The 10847-nt window shown below is 48.3% G+C and overlaps 2 long non-coding RNA genes across 2 annotated transcripts; one reads left to right on the forward strand and one right to left on the reverse strand.

Annotated features, from left to right (window-relative positions):
* Nucleotides 1-33: 33 nt before the first annotated feature.
* Nucleotides 34-4575, reverse strand: LOC311595465. Its single transcript, XR_014778456.1, has 2 exons — nucleotides 4459-4575; nucleotides 34-3068 (listed from the first exon to the last, which is right to left on the reverse strand). It is a non-coding gene; the product is annotated as an uncharacterized lncRNA (long non-coding RNA).
* A 3628-nt stretch (nucleotides 4576-8203) lies between these two features.
* LOC311595466 lies at nucleotides 8204-10578 on the forward strand. The gene is made up of 2 exons (XR_014778457.1): nucleotides 8204-8332; nucleotides 9952-10578. It is a non-coding gene; the product is annotated as an uncharacterized lncRNA (long non-coding RNA).
* The last annotated feature ends 269 nt before the right edge of the window (nucleotides 10579-10847 follow it).

Here is a 10847-nt window from a genome sequence, read left to right on the forward strand (position 1 = left end):
TCATGGTGTGTTGTTCTTTTCTGAATCCTAACACGGGTAAGCAAAGTTCGCTAGGGATTGGGCAAGTCAGGTAGTGAGACAGTGGATCGACCCATGGTACGCAAGGCCCTGCTCCATGAAAAGGGGTGAGGCAAGATGCAGGACAGTTATGTAGTCACTTGGCCCTCTGTGGACAGGGAAGCTTTAGAGGTCAGCATGCCCAGTAGTCTTCAGGGCTGTTCTGCTGGAATGTTGTGAGGAAGACTCCATCCTTTCTAGGGGCTGCTGGTCCACAAGGAGCATTACATCTTTGTTGGCCAGATTATATACAGTGTTTCATATATTCACATGTTCTGACGTAACTGGTGAGGGTGGCCAATGATGCTTCCTTAATCCATTTTGATTTATTTAAATTCAGACAGGGAACATCTGAGCCTGCATTGGGATCCCCAAGAGCCCCACTATCAATCTAAGGGAAAACATCCCACAAGGAGCTGGCACTCCCTGCAGAAGGCTACCTGTTTTGAAGGCTAATTTAGAATATTCAGGATAGAGTGGGGACTAACTGTCAAAATAGAAAAGAATGCTTTAAGTACGGGGGATTCTTTCCATACAGATTTCATCCGTACTTCTGGTAGATCCCTACCGACATGGGTGAGCCGGTGGGAGCCAGATTCCAAGTGCCTGATCTGCACCTCTGCATGAATCCTTATGATCTCCAGAAGAGCATTTGAATGTAGAACATCTGTCGCCAACCCCCTTGCTTTCTGTTCACAGACCATCTCTCACCAACGCCCTTTTGTCCTGTACATGGAGCATCTCTCACCAACGCCCTTCTGTCCTGTACATGGAGCATCTCTCACCAACGCCCTTCTGTCCTGTACATGGAGCATCTCTCACCAACGCCCTTTTGTCCTGTACATGGAGCATCTCTCACCAACGCCCTTCTGTCCTGTACATGGAGCATCTCTCACCAACCCCCTTCTGTCCTGTACATGGAGCATCTCTCACCAACCCCCTTCTGTCCTGTACATGGAGCATCTCTCACTAACCCCCTTCTGTCCTGTACATAGAGCATCTCTCACTAACCCCCTTCTGTCCTGTACATGGAGCATCTCTCACCAACCCCCTTCCGTCCTGTACATGGAGCATCTCTCACTAACCCCCTTCTGTCCTGTACATGGAGCATCTCTCACCAACCCCCTTCTGTCCTGTACATAGAGCATCTCTCACTAACCCCCTTCTGTCCGTCCTGTACATGGAGCATCTCTCACCAACCCCCTTCCGTCCTGTACATGGAGCATCTCTCACTAACCCCCTTCTGTCCTGTACATAGAGCATCTCTCACCAACCCCCTTCTGTCCTGTACATAGAGCATCTCTCACCAACCCCCTTCCGTCCTGTACATGGAGCATCTCTCACTAACCCCCTTCTGTCCTGTACATGGAGCATCTCTCACCAACCCCCTTCCATCCTGTACATGGAGCATCTCTCACCAACCCCCTTCTGTCCTGTACAAAGAACGTTGCTTGCCAACCCCCTTCTTTACCGCTGGTATGATACCTCACCCGAACACAGCCTCTCTTGAGGGCCAAGAACTGACCTCTTAGAATCGATATCTCCTAAAGACCATTCCGATGAGTGTGGGTGCAGATGATGATGGGACCCTTCTGAGGGCATAGGAGCAGAACTTTCCCCACTTCTTTAGAATGAGAGATAAAGGTGTGGCGGTGAGATCTCTGGGGGAGATACCTGCAGAGATAGGAGCCTTTCATGGAATCTAGAGTTCTGCCCATTTCCTAGGCATCCCAAATAACAAACTAGGAAAGATCAGTGATGAGAGATGTGCAATTGATGTAAAGCACAAGGAAGATGTGGGAAGCGAGCCAGCATCAGTGTAACACGCTGCCATGCATTACACTACACGGCTTGAGCTTTTTTGTTTGTTTCCTTGTCTTTTATTTTTTGAGTCATGGCTCCTTTTGTGTCTCTGGCTGTCTGGGAACTATATCCGTACACCAGCCTTGCCTAACTCCTAAGATCCACGTTCCTCAACCTACTGACTGCTGGGGATAAAGGCGTATAGCCCTGCATACAGGTTGTGTTTATTGTCTTATTTAATCTGTCACCAACACTGCCTCAGCATGCACGTGTTGGACACAGATGCTACATGAATTACATGACAAAACTCCTGACTGGGGACACAGCTCACTACCAGCAGCCCTGATGTTAATCTCCATCAGAAAGGGGTTGGGGTGCTAAGGAGTAACATTAATTACTCAAAGAAGAAAAGCACAGATTGAACCCAGGTCCATACACCTCTGCGTGGGGCAAGCTCAGCAGGTACGACAGAGAACTAACAAGACTGAGAAGGTGTGCAGGGGTTAAGCCCATGGAGCCGAAGAATGTTGCTGTCGGGGAAACCAGGTTCCTGGGCTGCAGGCAGAAGGGGGCTTCCTGCACATGAGACCTGCAAGCTAGCCTGGGCTGCAGGGCAGGTCAGGAACCTCACCAAGCACGTGCTGTGGCCCTCATCCTGCCAGAGTCATACACGGAGCCACAATCTTGACTTCCTGTTACATTTATGGTTACCCAACCTTGAACTTGAATGGCCTCTTCAGCCTCTGCTCCCATTTAGTATCAGCTCCCACTGCCAAGGAAAATTCCTTTTCAAGTTGCTTACTTCCCAATGTCAAATGAAAAGCCGGGTAATACTGCCTGTCCCTTTAAGATAGGTCACTGGTCACCTAAGGACTGGTAAGACACTGGGCTGCACCCTTGTTCCTGGCAGGTTCTCATCCCCTCCTTGGGGACTAGAGAGAGACCAAGTTGCTCCTGTCTTCAGTGTCTCCATAGTTTTAGCATAGTTTCCCCTAGGGAGGAAAGAAATCATTCGTACAGTGAGAGGTCCCAATGTAGGGCTTGTCATCCCGTCCTAGGAGTGTCACACCTCTTCCTCCCTGGCCCTTTTCCTTTCGTCTTCTGAAACACTACAGATACTCACAAGGGTCTGGTCCAAGTAGGCCATCTTCTCTTGCAGCTCTGGAGACTTGATGTTGGGGTATGGCATCCCCACCATCACCACACACCTATGGATGGTTACATGATCCATGATGTAAGTGGTCATGTCAGGGTGGAGTCATCACCCACATGGGATCAACTGCTACTCAGAACCAATTGTGTGTGATTTTATGTGCATGGTATGTTCTATGTGCTGTACACATGGTGAGCTGGCCACAGTAAGATGTCAGGGATGCTCAAATCCGTAAAGGTCTCACTTGGCTTGTTTATTTCACATTCCATGGCCCATGGATGTTTCTCAAGGTCTTCAATGGAGGCCCTCATCTTGGGCAACTGAGCATTTGGTGAGTTAGGTTTAAAAGTTGACCAGAGACATGGGTTGGAGTGTCAGGTCCTGGTGATGACCTCGATCTTTCATGGTGCTTCCTCAGAAAGGCAGGTGTCCAGCAGTTGTGAGAGACTGCACACGCAGCCTTCCTACCACACAGTTGATTTTATGCACCACCTATAGGGCATGAAAGGCCTTGGTCCCGCATTGTCCTATCAGTCTAGTGCCACCCCTAGACCTGGTCCCTAACCCAAAATTTATCACCCTCACAGTTCCCTCTGCATCTTTTAATGTTTTGTGGCTTCAGTTCTAGGTGGACATTGTCAAGGTGGTGACAATACTAGGTCCACTGCAGAAACAACAAGGGCCAATTCAATTTGAGCCTGAGAGGTGTCTGGTCTTCTCTCACTAGAATCCCCTGCAACCATGGCCAGCTCTGTGCTGCTGTCAGGTGAGATGCAGGGCCTGTTCTCTCAAGTGTTTCAGCCAAGGAGGCACATGGCCAATTCTCTTGGTCTCAGGACCCTAGGGTCAACCCTCCTGCCTGCCATACATAGATGGCCACACGTTGCAGGGCCAGGTCTCCCATGCGCAAACCCTAGGGCTGGCTTCCCTATGCTCATGTCACTGTTAGTGCTGCTGTGCTTCCCAGGCAAGGTGTTGCTTTCCTAGGGAAACAGCAGGTGAGGGGCATGGACAGTTCTCCTGCTCTCCTGACCCCCCAGTCAGCTCTCCTCCTTACTTAGGTGGTGAATCATGATGGGAAAGGAGAGTCTCATGTCCACCCTCCCCCACTGAAAGGGAGACAAGTGATAGGGCGAGCTCTCCCACGCTCTATCTACTCCTCTGGCCCAGCTCACCCTCAACTGCAATGTGCAATTCCACTCTCCCCTGAACTGCAGCTGGAGAGGGGCAGGTCAGCTCTCCTGCTCTCATGTCCCCAGAGCCAGCTCTCCCATGACACCCAGGTGAGGGGTAGAGCCAGTTCTACACAGGCCTCACACAGCTTCATGTCCTTGTGCAGCAGCCCGACCAAGGAAGTCCGTCCAGCCTCACGTGGTGACAGACATGTTGCCTGGTGGCAGGACAGGACCCCACCACGGTCCCAGGGGGTAACATTGTCTACCCACATCAGGTGACCCTCACTGCTCTGGAGCCACCAGTTCTTCTTCCCCTTCATTGTGCCCAAGTCCTTATGTTTCTTTCATTTCTTGCCCAATTACTTGCTGCTCTCAGTGGTGCCTGAGGTCTCTGAGCTTCTGAATGTCTCAGGAGTGGTCTGAGCAGTGCTGTGCTCCACTTGTTCATTATGACGCCAGGCAGGGATTACCGTGGGCATCACACGCCCACCCATCCAGGCCTGCATGGTGCCAGGCTGTGGTCCTCTCAGGCTAGCTCCCTGTCCAGAACCCATGGCACTGGTCTGGTGATTGGCTCTGGTAACCCGGCTCATCCTAGTGGCCTGCAGGCAAGGGTCCTCTCTCTGAGGAATAACTGCTGCCTGAGCCCTTAGGTCCTAGGTAGCGTTCTTCCAGTCTGAGGCTTGCTCCCTGTCCTAGCGGCCCATGTGGACCTGGGGCAGAATGGGGCCCATCTCAGGCTAGTTCTCCACTGTGACCCTCTGGTGGTCATCCCAGGCTGATTTTTTTCTGGGAAAGTTAGGCTACTAATCACTACGATGTTCACAGGTCAGAACACTGAGCTTACACATAGGCTCTTTCCTCTCGGACATCTACTGGTCTATATGTGACATGGCCGCCACAGCTGCAGTGCTTCTAGGGCTAGGGAGAGTTGTAATGTTGTTTGTTCTCCTATTTAATCATTTTACAAGTGGATCACAACGTCTTCCTCCTCTTCTTCCTGTCCCACCCTCCCACTCACCTCCCCTCATTCCCCCCGTCACTTTTCCTCAGTGAAGGGAGGACCACCCCATGGGTACCAACCCAACCTGGTACATCAAGTCACAGAGGGACTAAGCGCATCCTCTCCCACTAATGCCAGAGAAGACTTCCCAGCTAGGAGAATGTGATCCAAAGCCAGGCAACAGAGTCAGACACAGCCCTGGCACTTATTGTTAGGGGACACTCATGATGACCACTGCTCATCTGCTACGTATGTGCATGGGGTTCCTTGTTCCAGCCGGTGATGTTCATTGGTTCCTGGTTAAGTCTCAGTGAGCACCCATGGGCCCCGGTATTTGACACAGAGGGTCTCCTTGTGGTATCCTTGAGCGCTCTGGCTCCCTCTATCCTCTTCCCACTCTTCCACAAGACACCGCATGCTCTGCCTATTGTGCTGTGGGTCTCTGCATCTGTTTCTATCAGCTGCTGGGTGAAGCTTCTCAGAGGACAGTTATGCTGGGATCCTGGCTGGAAGCAGAGCTAAAGGTCATGAACAGTGATAGGAGTTGGCTCTCATGCATGGGGTGGGTCTTAAATTTGGCCAGTCATGGCTTGGCCATTCCCACAATCTCTGTTCCATCTTTCCCCCCTAAACTTCTTGTAGGAATTACTGATGACTGTGATTCCATAAGTGAAGGTAGAAATCTCAGTTGGCTTAGATTTTCATTTCTCTGCTGGCTAGGAAGCTGAGAACTTCAGACTTTCCCGTGTGAGTGCTGTTTCTTTTGGTCCTGCATTGTTTGAGTTTCTGCTTCATTTTTTGAGTTCTTTGTGTATTCTAGACAGTAGAAACAATCTGTTGATTTTGATTGGTAGAAAGGGCTTGGACACAAATGAGCCATCTTCCTAGACAAAGTACAGGACTGTGCTAGGTTAATTTGTATTGCTATGACAGCCATAATGACCAAAAGAAAGGTGTGGCATCTGCACATTGGTGCCACCTCCCCCAGAGTGTTACTACCCTCGCACACTAGTCATTAATGAGGAAACCACCCCACACACTGTCCTACATGCATTCTTTGGAGCCATTCTCTCCAGTGCATTTCTCTTTTTATTGATGCCCCTGCTTGTGTCCGACTGACACGTTGCCCAGCACACATGAGCATCACACAAATGGAGGATCACTGTTAGATCCACGTGATAATGCGTCAGAAGCAGGGCACTCAGGTGGAATGTCTTAAGTCTCAGGAAGCAGCTTGTAGTTGCTGTGTAGCTATCAGGACCTCTTTGGGCACACCTGAGGGCCTGAAGGATTGCCTGCTGGAGCTCAGCTGTTCACTAGGTGGAGAATGTGCTCTGTCTGGCACAGATCTGAGACAGCCCTGGCTGTGACCTGCCTGCTAGAGAAGGCCCGAGGCATAGAGACCCTGACGTGCATTCTCTCCTGTCAGCTAGAGGATCCACAACCAGATTTAATGCACGGTGTAAGGGATCCTTGAGTGAGTGAAATCCTGAGGAAATGTATATTTTGACATGGACACTGACGATCTAAGACTCAGGGACCGAGTGCCCCATCATAAATTAGTGCCAGCATATGCCTCAGAGCATGTTCAAAATCTTCCCATTTTTACTTCTTCATACTAGGGAGTGCCCTCCATCTGTGTCTGTGTGTCCTCCGGAGGGAGAAGCCCACAGTGGAGCTAACCATGAGGCACCTGTCTCATTAAGAGCGACAAGGCCTGTTTTTTTGTTTTTTGTTTTTGCTGTTGTTTTGTTTTTGTTTTATCGTTTAGATTATTTCGAAAAGAGGCAAGTAAACAAACACCATGTCCCAGACACCTTGTTTGACAGAGTTACAATCCTCACGGGACACAAGAATCTTGATGAAGCCAGGCATCCCATGAAGCCAGGCTGTGCATCTTACAGTCCATCAGCAGACACACCAAGGGCCTGATCAAGAGGGTTGCTAGCTGTAGGAATCTGGGCAAATATTAACAGTGTATTGTTGGAGGAAGGTCCAACTGTGTTTTCAAATGCTAGTTGCAGTGTCTTGAGATCTGGCTACTGCCCTGCCACAGGCTTTGCTAGGAATGTTGAACTGTCTCCTGTTATCATGTGATGATAAGGAGAGCTTCCCTGATTGATCCCTGATGGGCTAAATACAGATGCTGCAGCCTATGATAGGGTAGAAGAGACATAAGGCGCGGTTTTAGATCCTGGGCTTGGGTTGCAGAGATGGGAGAGGGAGAAAGCAACAGAGCTGCAGGAGGAGAGGGAGAGAGAGAGAGAGAGAGAGAGAGAGAGAGAGAGAGAGAGAGAGAGAGAAGTTACTATAAAAAGGATGGCGATTGAACATGTGGCTTCGGGCACAGACTGATGGAGCAGAAGCCGCCCTGAGAGTCATCAGATTGGAAAGTGATTGGCTTTTATGTGGGTTTTGAAGGTACTAGGATTAGAGGAGCTCAGAATCTGGCCACATACAGCTTACAGCTTAAAACAAATCAGTTTCCCTATGTTGGTAACTAGCTGTTTAAAGAAAACTACAGCCATAATAATACCCTGCCTTATTTACTACAGAAAGAATAATTCATCTCTCTGCAGTGCATTGCTGGCAGGTGATATGTACATCAGGTGGCAGTCTAGTGCAGAAATCCCAGCATCCTGCTGAGCTATAGGAGCCACAGCAAAGGGCAGGCAACCTCTCTTGACCACCAGCCTACTCTCCCTGTGCATGCTAGCAAGAGTCCAGATGAGAAAGAGCTCCTCAGCTAGCAGAGATGTCCTGACTCCTAGCATTTGCTCTTTCTGCTTGCACGGGGTCCTATGTCTAAACCCTGCCCTGATGCCACTCGGGACACTGCTAGAGGTTGTAGGAAAGGCTGAGTTCATCATCTGTACAGTTGAAGAGACCATGATCCAGAGAGCTGGGCTCACCCACACCAGACATTTTAGCACATAGACATGGTGGTGGAGTCCTGCTTTCAGGTGTGTGTAAAGTATGGGTTCCTGTTACTTTCATCTTCAGATGGAGCCTAAGGACAACTAATTATCCACATGCATGGAAGGAGAAGGGACTTCTGCTGAACCTCTGGCATGCACTCTGGTGCCCTCGATTTGATCACTGCCCCTTTGGCTGAACAACCGTGATGGCTCACAGGGGAAGGTGATGTATGGTATCTTCATGAGTCCTGATAGGCTGTGGATAGACAGTTGGGGAGAAGGGGTCCACACCTGTAGGAGGTCTAGTGGAAGAAAATAGGGAAAAGACAGCAGGATGGTGGGAAAAGGAAGATGACAGTGAGGGATAACAAACGGTATGTAATGTGAATATATTATAATAAATAAAACAAAAAGATGAAATGAAGAGAAGGTAGAGGTGTATAAAGAGTGAAGAGAAGAAAGGAAATATAAAAATGAGGAAGTAGAGGAGAGGAGGAAGAGGAGAAAACAGAGTGCTGGAGGTATCCATACACTACACATGCACTGCATGGAAAACAATTTGATAGTGGCTCAGAATAGGCCTGCAGGGCACTGGAATAGAACCAAGGGTCTAAATATAAAGCCACATGGCAAGAGTCATGTAATTCTGTATAAATGTGGTTAAGGAATCTGTAGGGAAAGGGACAGCTTGGTCAGGCAATGGTGCTAGGAAAACCGATTTTCCACATTGTAGAGGATTGAAAGTCCATCTGAGCCCACATTAAGATCACTCCAAATGGAGCAAAAACACAAAGTGATGACCTGAAAGGCTCTAGGAAATCAGAGCACGCTTTACTCCATATCCAGGTCACCCTAGGGCTTTGCAATGGCATGGGTAAGGTAAGGAACAAAGTAGGATTTGTCAAGTGGGCTTATGTGAAATTCAAAAACTTCTATACAGTAAAGGAAAACTGACCAAAGCAAGGAGTCACCGTGCAGAACGGGGAAAACATAAGCAACAACAGAAAAAGTTTGCAACTCTAGATCTGGTGGATATTTCAAACAGACTGAAATCTACACAATTACACAAGGAAAACCAAGTCATCTAAACAATAAATAGGGTCCTCAAAAGAAGAAACACAAATGGCTTGTAGATACTTCAACCAGTCTTCACCGTGCTCATCCTCCTGAAATAAAATTAAGAGTGTTTGAGGTGACCTCCCCTGCAGATACCCATAATGCCTACTATCAAGGAACCCAAGGCCAACAAATGCCAGCAAGATGTGGGGGAAGCACGGATGCTTACACACCATTAGTGGGAGCTGAGGCTGGGGCAGCTGACTGAGCCTTCCGTGCTCTGCAGGGACACTTAGACCTCCAAGCTCACTGTTACACTGTTCTATAGCTTAGGAAAGGAACCAGCCAGTATGTGCACCAACACATGCATGGGGGACAACCAGGATCATGAACATGTCATTAGTTGTCATGGAAAATGAGAGCAGCAGGAAAGGGTTAGAACTGGAGCTCGTGATGCTAAGTGGAATAGACACGCCAGACTCAGAAGGACAAGTGCAAGGTTTAATTTAATATGCACAAGTGAGATGTGTTTCTGTATTCTGTATGCCTTACAGTCCGAGAGAAGGAGAGAGAGAGAGAGAGAGAAACAGAGAGAGAGAGAGAGAGAGAGAGAGAGAGAGAGAGAAAGAGAGAGAGAAACAGAGAGAGAGAGAGAGAGAGAGAGAGAGAGAGAGAGAGAGAGAAACAGAGAGAGAGAGAGAGAGAGAGTGTGTATGCCTGAGTGTGCCTGTGTATTTATGTGTATGCAGATGTTTCAGTTTGTGAACCTTTGTGTGTCAAGCTTAGGGCATGAAAACAAGAGTGGAGCAGTTGTGAGAGAGGAGGGAAGAGGAGACGTGGTGGGCAAGAAGCATGAGGCACTGTATGTAACACAAGGGACACAATCAGAATAAGCAACTACTTCTGGATGGAAGGAAACCTGTAAAACAAGGTCAGGACCAGACCAGACCAGTGGGAAAGGAATTAAAGGAAGTGTTGTGTGCACACGTACATACACACACACTTGAATGCACACACACAAACACAATCATAACAAAGCACATTTTAGATAATTGGACTTCCAAAAGGAACCTAAAATATAACATATTTTGACAATTATCCAGTGGTAAAAGAGGGTAAGACTATAATCAGGAAATCTGTCTAAGCCCAAGGACCTATGGTACATCCTGAGATCATAAGTAAAAACCCTTGTTGTGCAGCGAACATCTGAAGTCCCTACAACAAAGTGCGAGGCAGAGACAGGAGGACTGGCTGGAGACTCCTAGGCCAGCTAGACTGAGATATGACCAAACAAACGAACAAAGTGAAAGGAGACAATTTACCTCAAATACCTTCCACTAACCACATGTGTGCCTTAGCTTGTGAATACCCAGCATACCAACACACACACACACACACACACACACACACACACACACACACACACACACTCACCATACACAAAAAACAAACACACACAAAGAGAAGCAATGCACACACGTGTACAAACACAGAAGCTAAGGTACTTAAAGATTAAATATTGTTATCAAATTTATACTGATCATAAACACTTTTGTTTGTGAAGGACTGGTTTTGGGGACATGGAGAAGAGTCTGGGTTGGAGTTAGAATTCCTACAGACGCACTGATAGTTCCAGTGGATGAAATAATGGTCCCAAAGGATGTTTGTTTTGCCCACGCTAA

The sequence above is a fragment of the Acomys minous genome (genome assembly GCF_964271855.1).
Source record: "Acomys minous genome assembly, chromosome: 4".
Classification (NCBI taxonomy): Eukaryota; Metazoa; Chordata; class Mammalia; order Rodentia; family Muridae; genus Acomys; species Acomys minous.